At 40.4% G+C, this 10568-nt stretch overlaps 1 protein-coding gene across 1 annotated transcript in view; it reads left to right on the top strand.

The window, feature by feature from the left end:
* The first annotated feature begins 395 nt into the window (after positions 1 to 395).
* Positions 396 to 10568, top strand: part of SCML2 (Scm polycomb group protein like 2) — a 69882-nt gene continuing 59709 nt past the window's right edge. Inside the window, exon 1 of the mRNA XM_026052303.1 lies at positions 396 to 499. The gene's annotated coding sequence lies outside the window, so the exon portion shown is untranslated. The remainder of the gene's footprint in view (positions 500 to 10568) is intronic.

The following is a 10568-nucleotide window of genomic DNA, read 5'->3' as shown; positions in this document are numbered from 1 at the left end:
GGGGCGGGGGGCAGCGCGCGGCGGCCGTTGGCGGCGGTTGGGGCGCCCGCCGCCCTCGCGAGGTGCCGCGAGCCGGGGGAGAAGAAGAGGAAGAAGAAAAGCGGTTAAAACGTGAAAAGTTCGGTGGTGGCAGCGGTCGGGAGCGCGCTTGGCACCGCCGCGGGCGGCGCAGCCTTCCCGAGGCGAGCGCGTGTGCGGCGCAGAGCTGTCCGGCGGTTCGTTTATTGCGGTGCGGAGCGCCAGCCGTTCCCTGCGGCTGTCTTCCCGCCGAGGGCTGCGGCTACGAAACGCAGCCCGMGATGTAGCCGCCGAAACAACCCCTGAGCCTGGAAAGCGCCGAGCAGAGCGTGGGTGCTGCCGTCTTGGGGAGGTCTAGCAGTGTGAACCCGGCTTGTGGCTCACGCGTGTTACATCTAATCTGGATTTGGAGAGTAAACTTCGCAAAACGAACACTTCGTAGCTGTGGTTATAGCTTTTCAGAGCATGCTTTGCCTGACTGGTAAGCAGTCTTTCAATACARCTTTGAATGGTGTTATTTTTTATTTGAGGATTACTGTTCGAGCAATGGTACTCTTAAACAGTTGAGCTTTTAAAACATTCATGCAGTTCATGTAGCATCTCCGTTACGTGGAAGTGACAAGAGGAGTCTGGTAGCCACTTGTGGTCAAGTGGGAAAAATAATGGTTAGGAAGTCTTTTTTTTTTTTTTTTCCCCTGGTGTTTTTTGTATTCCAGTTACGTTTGAAGCTGTCATATTAACAGCAGGTGATAAATGGGAGTGTGAGCAGCTGGCAAGTGACCAGATCTCCAGGATCCACCATTGAGAGCTCCGTGGTGGCGTGATCAGAAAGACTGCGTCTACAACCGCACTGATTGTCTTGAGGCAGAGGAAACTCTTTTTTTCCTCCCTTAGAGTATAACAAAATGTCAGTACAGTTTAAGGATGATGTTGCTTGGATTGATGTACAGAAAAATTGCTTTGGAAACATCTCTGCTGGTACCCTGCCTATGGGAAGTCTCACAGTTACGTAAGCAGGAGGTAGTGGGGAAGAGTATGTGGTAAAACTGAAGTTCTGACCTTGAAATATTTAATGTTGTAGAGCTAGCTGCCATATAATATGGTACATTTTTTTTGGATATAAAATTGTTTCCCTATTTTGCTTGAGGTTTAGCTGACAGAGTTGATGCTCTGGTTTTCTAATTTGTGTTCTTACTGCAGTTTGTGTAGTACCTTGTTGGTCAACTGGTATTAAATATTCAACTGGTATTAAATATTGTTATAGTAATGTTCAAAATCTTAAAAAAAAAATGTGATTGCTTTTGAGCACGTTACAGCTGTAAATACAAGCGACTTTCACACTAACTTGCAGCTGAGTAGATACGCAAATTTAAGCTTTGGCTCTAATGTCCTGCATCAGGTTATTCTTAYTGCTTGATTGTACATTACTTAAGGAAATTCAGTAAGAGACCTGTAAAATATATTTCCTCAAACTTTGTGTGTATTGCTACTTAAAATGTGTGATTTTTTTTTTCGTATGTTTTCCCCTGCAGCTAATTTTCTTGCTGCATCCAGATTCTGTGCTCTCATGAGGTATAGGTATTGTTTTCTGGAATAGCTAGAGTTCTGCACAGACCTTGGAGTGTGTTTCCCTTGCAAAACCAAGCACATCTGGCTGCTAGGGTGGAATTCCTAGATGCTGGAAGGAATGCATGCTCAGTGCTGTCTAAAAGTAGCATATATATAAAATGATAACATATCTTTCCTGAAGAGGAGAGAATGTGAAGCAGGCTAAAGCAAATGTGGATAGCTCATTCTGCCCTTTGCACATGGGTGTCCTTTTCTCATAAATTTCGTATTTTTGATATTTAAATAGGTTTGTGAGCAGAGGGTAAGCCATGTCTGCTCCCTTTGCTGTTGCAGTCAATCCATAACACGGTGGGTATAAGGGTAAAAATTGGGCCTTCAGTAGTTATCCCTTGGCACRATGGAGAAATTGCACTTGTCATTAACTGTCCATGACTGCAGCTGGCTTTGTTATTGGCCTGGGTGCATCTGCCTCAAGTAAGGCTGGATGAAATGCAGAACGTTTGCATGTTTTAAGACAGCCTTTTGAGATACCATTTTGTACTGTAATGTTTTTGAAGGGTAAATATAGAACAAAATACAGCATAGAGACTAGTACAGTGCTTCAAGGAATCTACAGAAGGCTAACCAACTTCTTGACCCCTGCATCTGCTGAGAATTTAAGTTTTTTATTTATTCAGGTTTTGAAGGAATAGCCTTAGGCATCCAATCTTAATGCACGYTACTTCCAGAGATTAAAATCTTAATTGTAGAGGACTATGCTGTTAGTATTCTCTAAAACATAAGAAATGCATAGAAAATTGGCCAGGAGACTTCTGAGATTTTTCTAACATTCAGAAAGAGATTAAAAAAAAAATCCTGTTTCAAGTTGTCAAGACTTAAGAGAGCAATGTATAAATACGTAACACAAGAACTGCTAAATGTGAAGTGATTTGTTCTTGTAGGTTACGAATGTTTTCATTATATTTAATAATCTTGGTAATTTTTCAAATACTTTTAATTTGTAGTTTGACTTAATTTAAATTCAAGCCCCTCAATATTTATTAGCATTCCAATATGATTTGATGAATGATTTTCTTTGACTCCAGTTTGCATTTTGGTATATGACAGTGTTTCGCTGATACAATTTGTGTGGCTCATTTTGAAGACTTCTTTTAAGGTCTAAGTTTCCTATGGTTTGATGATACCTTGATTTAATGGCAGATATATATAACCAGTTTCAAAAGTTTTCTAGTTGAGTTTACGACTCATCAGTGCAGAGGTCATGGTGAGATATGAGGTACATGTGCGCAGCTTATGATGCCTAAGTGGACAGATGCTTCATTAGCAGCAGGTGAAGCCTGTAAAAGGGAGCCAGCCAARTCGTTCTGCACGTTGCTGTCTCTTCTCAGAGAGTGCGGGGACGTGAAGCTGCCGCCACTGCTGGGGAGCACCGCGCGGCCCTGCCGCTGCCTGTCCCGCGTGGGCAGCGGTGCCGCAYGCAGCGCCCGCGGCAGCGCCCGCGGCACAGCAGCCCTGCTGCCTCCCGCCCCTCGAGCGCGAGGCAGCGGCGCGGAGTCGCAGCAAAGGCTGCCTGCAGCTTGTCCTCTTCTTTGTGGTATTGCGGCATGGGCAGGGACCTTGGGAATTTAATTTTTGTAAGGGCCAGCTGAAGCTGTGGGAGGAGGGGGGCTGGCTTGACTTACTGAGCCTCAGTGAGCACACGGCCTGTTTATTTTCAACAGGTTTATAGACAAAGAGTAACCAGTGCATGAATAGTGGTGATGATAACTTGGAATTACTTGCATGTGTTTCTTCTTTGTCATTCCTCACAATGGAAGAAGATCTCACAAGGGGATATATATATATATATATATATATATATATATATACACACACAGACATATATATATGTCTGTGTGTGTGTATGTACATGAATATATGTGTGGGGGAAGGTCAGGAGCTGCATCACAACTATTTAGACAGCAACAACAAGTTTTGCAAGCCTTCTTGCCTGTTTTATTCAGGCTTGTTTAAATATTCCCTTTTGTATATGCTGAATATTCAGCACAAATTTGTGCAACTAAATTATTTGAGGTAGGGAGGGCAATATTATCTCCTACTTTTAGTAAACATCTTCAAAAGTAACTTTCTTGCTTTAGCATTTTTTTTTTTTTTTTTTTTTGTCTTTGGAATAGGACAGAAAATCTGGGTCCAGTACCAAGTACTGTACTGGGTCCAGTACTTGCTGTGTTTTTTCCATCTACTTTCTTCCTGTTTTTCTGAATCCTTTCTAGGATAAACTTAATATTGTGAGGGAACTGAAAGGTGTCTGCGACTGTTATTTCCTTGCAGTTGGGCACCTGAAGAGTGAGGCAAGTTTTAAGACTAGCTGGATGCAGCTGTTTCTTTTTTTTTTTTTTCTTTTTTTTTAAGGAGAGATTGCAGAGGGATTATGCTTGATACAGCGTAGTGTGTGCATGGTTCCTGCTGACTCTATTTAAAGAGTTGAAATAGGACAAATCACTGTTTTCCTAGGAAGTGAGCATGGTCTGAGTGTGTTTCTGAATTTCTCTGGAGCGTTCCTACATACAGAAATACATACATGCAAACTTCTTCCCACCACAGCACCTTGTGGAGCCACCCTCATTAGGACATGCTTAACACCTTGGGGCTGTGATCTTGAGTGTCTGCTTTCTGAGTTATCTGATCTATCTCCTGATGGGATAAATAGTTCACATTCCTTTGGAGCTGACTGCAACATTGTTAATGGAATTATCATAATGTATTTTCTTGGGGGTCTTGATTTTAGTATTCCATATGCAGTAGTTGCTTTCAGTAGAATCTTAAGTTTGTGCAGTAAGGAATGCCAGATTCTGATCTCTCTGATTAAAAAGAAAAAATCAGACTAATTTTTATATAGGATACTTTGAGTTTATGCAAGTTCATCCTGAAATGSTAAAATATTTAACATTTTCTTTTAACTGCTCTTCTGTTTATTTAGAGAGAGCATCTTCTTCAGGGACAAGAAGCTCTTTAGATATCTTGTGTGCAGACTGATCTTAAAAGATTTCTTCGTGTTTGTTAGAATAGCGTTATAYGCAGCTGTAGTATGAATAATGGCTTTGAATTGATAGTTCTCTCCCATGTATGATGTACTTTCTGTGTTGCTCCCCAGTGATACGTTGTAATCTAAAAGCAAGTAAGACATTGCATTGGAGGTAGATATTCTAATTAAATTATTTGATTCTACGCCTGCAGCTACACAAATCAGGTGAAATTTTATCTAAGATAACAAAGCAATCTTGTCTTCAGGCGAAAGAGATGAATTTCTCTAGAGGAAGTTTAAGTTCTCTTTCTTCTCTAGGTAATATGATATCCCTTTTTAGCTCAGGATTAAGCCTTGAGCCTGTCATTATCTCTAGCATGCATTAGTTCAGGGAGTATCTGAAGTTTATAAAACCTGCAAGAGAGTAGCACTGTTTTGATGAGGTACGTTAATGAAGTGTATACCATTATTTATATAATGTATGGACCCTGTCGTGGATCGACATGGGGAAGTTCAGGGCAACGAGTGCAGTCCCAAGGGGAGCTTTTTAAAAGATTTCAAGATGAATAGTATGTTAAAGTGAATTTTGTATGTRGAGGAATGCCAAAGGGCATCAGAGCTTTTAAGTTTGGAGAAATATGTTAGTGACACAGTCATATATTAAGGATTCAGAGATTGAGAGGGCAGCTAGCACATTTGCTGGCATTTTTGATATTAAATCTTTTGCATACAATGTACAGTGCATACAGTGGGGTGCTTGAAAGAGGCAGGCAGTTCTGTGTAAAGCCCATATATATATACATAGGCTTTAATCATAAAATGAGCAGCATAATAATTACCTGCTGAATATTTTCTGTGTGTTGCAAGTAATATTTTTCCTGCCTTGTCGTAGGAAAAATGCTGCCTGGATGAATGGCTGAATTTTCTCCAGTTTAAACCCTGTGCAGCAAAGCTGAGGGAATGGCTGGGGCTGCAGTCCTGGCACTACCAGTTGCACAGCCGGGGAATAGGGGAGGAAAGCTGCCCCATTACACCCGTTCTTGTGCTGCTTTGCAGAAGCAGACAGTCATCCCAGAGGTCGGGGATGGGGTGATGGACTTATCTTGGTTGTTCTCTGATGCTTTAGGATCTTTAGGATTTTCAACCTCTTCTGCTTTTTTTTTTTTTTTTTTTTTTTTTTTGAGGAGTATGGCATATTCTATTGCAGGGCGTTTGTGGCTGTCTAGCCCCTGAGCCTCTTGGCACTGGCTTGTCTCTTGTGCCCTGTTACCACTTTGCTATCTGCGGAAATGTCTAGTGACACTGAACAGCACTTATGAGTGTGCAAATATTTTTGACCATGTCTGTGTGGAAGATGATTCTGCTGCCTTTTGAAGGGATATTGATGAAGGGTTGTTTCTTTCCTAAAGAAGTGCGGAAGAGGAGCTGTAACTGCCAGTAGCCCAGGTGAGCCGTGGCCAGCCAGCAGCGTGTGGCTGTGCCTGGAATGCAGCCAGGCAGCGAAGGCTGCAATCGGCCTCCTTGCGTTTTCCTCCGCTCAGAAACCTCCCGTGGAAAGGGAGGTACTGGGAAATTCCTTGAGGGTTAATTTAGCTGTGTAAACGATGCCAAGGAGTGTACACCACAGTGTGTTCCAGCAGGAGAGGGGTGTAGTGTGGCAAGTAATGCCTTTGGTAATGAGCGCTGCTTSCTAGTCTTAGCTAGCAGGATATGCTTGGGATCTTGGGAGAGGGGCATGAGGTACCTCGAGCACTGCAGGAGGATGGTGGCAGAAGTCTGTTGCTGCCGCCTTTGAGTCCAGCCAGGGAGAGGCAAGTGTCTCCTGCTTCAGAGAAGGCTAGCTYGCATGGCACTGATCCTATGTGGAGAGAGCCCAAGGCTCTTCTTGGTGTAACCAATTAAGATAAAAAAACAAAAGCCATGCTCTGTATTTACTACTCGTGGATTTTTGCAGCAAATAAAAGGCGATTGTGATGGATTAATAACAAGTYTGGACCACAGGGATGGATGTCAGCTCTATGATGCATTGGTAGGGCTTTGTTGGTACCTGAACTGAGCTTCCACAGTCCTTGTAGAGTTTGGAGGCAATGCAGAAGAGAGGAAGTCAAAGTTGTCCAAGAGGTTGTAAAATCCATTTTTTTTGCCCTCTTTCCTTTGCTTGTCTTTCTGCCCCTAGCACTCGTATGTATATTCTCTCTCAGCTTTTGGGGCATGTAAAACTGTTGGTATTGCTTGTTTTCTGTAAAAGACGAGTGCAGAAAAGCTCCTGAGCATCCCATTCCATACTAGCCTTTGGGCATCTCTTGTTATGTTTGTGGCAGCAATTTCTCTTCTCCCTTAACGTGTTTTGTTTGCACTGTGCTAAAGGTATGTTTGGTGCCTCACAGAATGAGTAGTTAGAAAGCTCTCTTGTGCTGAAGGGAGGCTTAGCTGAAGCAAGAGAAGATGAATTTGGGCATATAGAGAATGTGATGCAAGGATTCAGCACACAGCCAGTGCTCCTCATATAGGGCTTTCTGTGCATCATTTGGTTGGCTTGTTTCATGGCCAAAATCTGAGTGTGATTTGACTGAAGTCAGACAGAATACTAAYGATGAATGTTTTTAGGAGCAGTGCTCCAGGCAAAAATAGGAAAGTGGAAATTAACACAGAGGCATTAGGGGAATGAGTTTTCCAAAATGTTTAAACAATTTGTTGAAGTCTTAGGCTGCTGTCCATATGTATTAGAAAATGTAGTCTGACAACAGTTTTACGTTTCTATCTGAAGTAAATGCTTTGAGCTGTATTTTTAATTTATTTTAATGTAACATTAAAAATACCCTTTCATGTGGGAAGACTGGCATTTTAAGAATATTTAAAGCTGTTAATGGACTGGTTTCCAGCTGCCTAGCTGAACTGCTGACTTCACACATACCATTTCCTTTTTTTTTTTTTTTTTTTTTTCCTCTTTCCCCAGGTTTTTACAACCCCGTATCTTCAAACTTTTTAAGCAGGATGGGCAGGAGCAGGGTTGAGGAGCTGTTTTTATTTTGCACTGGTAGCCTTAGAGCAGTTCTAAACTTTTTTTTTTAAATTACTGACAAATTAGGCACCAATGAATCTGTTTGACATGAGGTATTTCTGTTATTACTTGATACTGCCTGTGTTATTTTACAGAGAGGCATTTGTTTTATACCAGTCCCATAGAAGTATTCATTTGTCATTTCAGGAAGTTTTTGGTCAAATCTGTAATCTAAATTCAGTTAACTTCTTTTTTGAAATTCATAATGTCTTGCTCTGTGCAGAATTGGGTTGTGATTTTGAACTTTTGAAGTCTACAACTTACTGTAATTACAGTTGCTCATATTCTAAAGCATGTTGTATCCTTACCTGGCAGAATGTTTTCAGGTGGTATGTTACTGCTGGCAGCTTAGTTGTTGTTAATTATTTGATAAATATTGCGTTGTGTGCTGTCAATGTGCTTCTAAAATCTTACGATTGCAGAAAATTTCACCTAGATGTTAGCACAAATGCCATTACAAAATATTTTTTTTAAGTCAGTAATTACCTACTCACTTTCCCTAAGGCCTCTTAGGAGAGAAGATTTTCTCATCTATTAATTCATTAGAAAGTCTGGCATATGAAGTACAGAAGTTTGGTTTCCCTTCTTTGAAAAGGAAAGGTTTTTCTGGTTTTCTTTTGGTTTGCCTTTTTTACCTTCTTTACAAAGAAGGTAAACTAAAAAAGAATCTAATTTAGACTAAATATAGATTACTGATTGTGTACTTGTGTGAATAAGTGAAAGCAAACCTAATCTTTACTATTGTTTTGAAAGTGTGAGTATGTTACGCTGATTTTTACAACTGCAAAGGTTGTGTTAGGTTGTGTTACATTTTATTATCTTATGATGTTTGTGCCAAGTGCTTTTTGTTTTTCTTTTTTTTTTTTTTTTAAATCTTAAATCTTTTCTGTAATGATGGGAGAGTAGGTGAAAGGTGCTCACTCATTATTACTATTAGAGAAATTAAGGAGGTATGTGCTGTTGTACATTAAAGTAGGCTCAATGAGCCTGTGCACTAAAATATGCATGGGGTAACTAGCCTGGAAGTAGCTTTCAAGGGGAGTTGGAAACATTTAAAATTATAGAAATACTGTTTTAAGTCTCTTTCTGTGTGTGTTTGTTTTGTTAGTTTTTTTTTTTTTTTTTTTTTTTTTTTTTATCAGACTCCTATTGTCTTGTAAGAATAGTGCGAAACACTGAACCGAGCATTTATTTAAAAGGTAATTGGGTTTATAAAAATACTCCAAATGAAGAGCAGCTTTGAAGTAATGCAACACTAAAAAAGTCGCATTTATTTTGGAAANTTTTTTTTTTTTTTTTTTTTTTTTTTTTTTATCAGACTCCTATAGGCTTGTGAAAATAGTGTGAAACAGTGAACGGGGCTTTTATTTAAAAGGTAATTGGGTTTATAAAAATACTCCAAATGAAGAGCAGCTTTGAAGTAATGCAACACTAAAAAAGTCGCATTTATTTTGGAAACTATGCACGTGCTGGGGTATGTATATGAATACATAGATGCTGAAGTCAGAATCATGGCTGTTGCACTATATGTTAGGCTACAGAGGAGACCTCGCCAGTCCTTGCTGTGGAGCAGATGGAGCAGGGGAATGGTAATGGCCAAAAGACCTTGACAGCACTGCCCAAGAGTTTCAGGTGGTAACTCCGTATTTCTAAAGCTGAGAGCATTTCAGTACTGGAGGTAAAAGCAAAGCGTAGCTCAGGTGTAAGTGAAAGATCAGGAGGGCATATTGGTTTGTTTATATTGTGCCTTTTCTTTGGCTTAATTGGTTTGGCTTTTAAATTATGTCTCATTCTTTTGTCCCTTCCATATGGGAGTTTGATGTAGAAGCATCTGGAGAAGAAAAAGAGTGAGGGGAAAGTAAAACTCCCCGCCCAGATACGGTCTCAAACGTGAATTAGAAGACTGATAGATAATCGAGAATTGAGAAGATTGATATTTCAGAGCCTTTTTCTTACTGTTTTCCTCTTCTGAGTGCTGGATGTCTTAGAGCTTTCTGTCTGTCTGTGTAAAAGAAGAATGTTGGCCCTGGCCCAGCTGTGACTGCCCATTAGTACCTGTCTCTTCTTCTCTCAAGGACCCCAAGCTAAGCTCTGAGGTACTCCATTTACACCAGCAACAGGGTTAAAAACTGACTGCCTCTAACCTTGGCTTCTTGTCTTGTCTCCAAGTCATTAACCCAAGTGTGGTGCGCTAAACCACACTGTACTTGGTGCTTAAGCTTCTTKTAAATAATCTATCTCCATAGTTCTGTGCCCTACGTTTTTAAGAGCTGGTTTGCTCTCAAGATAGTCTTGCTCTGAGACGCTCTAAATACGTGTGACTACTTTCTTCRGAACACTTACATGGTTAGCTTGGTTGATTTACTCGCTTGGAGTGAGAAGGATAATGGAAACGTGAAAATCATTCTGTGTTTTTGTTTAATGCACATTTTCTGTAAAATGTTAGTTTCTTTGAAATGCATATTTCCAAAATTAGAAAAGCAATGCCAGCCAGGAAGCACGTTTCCCATCCTGTTTTCTGATAGCTAGTATTATGTGGTAGCAACTTGGAGAGGATGGTTTAAGCTTGTGCAGTGGGAAGCGGCTAGCAGAAGTGATTTGGGGCTAAACAATGAAATCTTAATAAAGAATTAAAGGCAGATAAATGCTTTCCATCTGATCTTAATACAAGTATCTGGTGTAGGAGAAGCTAAGTAAAGAAGGAATAAAACTGAATTTCAGGATAATGTGAAACCTAAATATAAATACTCTTATGGGGATCCTGCATGACCTTTTTAATTATAAATATTCTATTCATGAATATAATGGATTCTATTAATGATTTTTTCCCCYCCATTTTTAAATCCTCAGGTTTACAGCCAGTAGTTTCTCAGAATCCATGTCCTCGCACTCTCG

Source organism: Nothoprocta perdicaria, unplaced genomic scaffold (assembly GCF_003342845.1).
Source record: "Nothoprocta perdicaria isolate Ctin4 unplaced genomic scaffold, notPer1 scaffold_112, whole genome shotgun sequence".
NCBI classification, from domain to species: domain Eukaryota; kingdom Metazoa; phylum Chordata; class Aves; order Tinamiformes; family Tinamidae; genus Nothoprocta; species Nothoprocta perdicaria.
The sequence above is the reverse complement of the archived record's forward strand: the minus strand, read 5'-3'. Positions and strand labels throughout refer to the sequence as shown.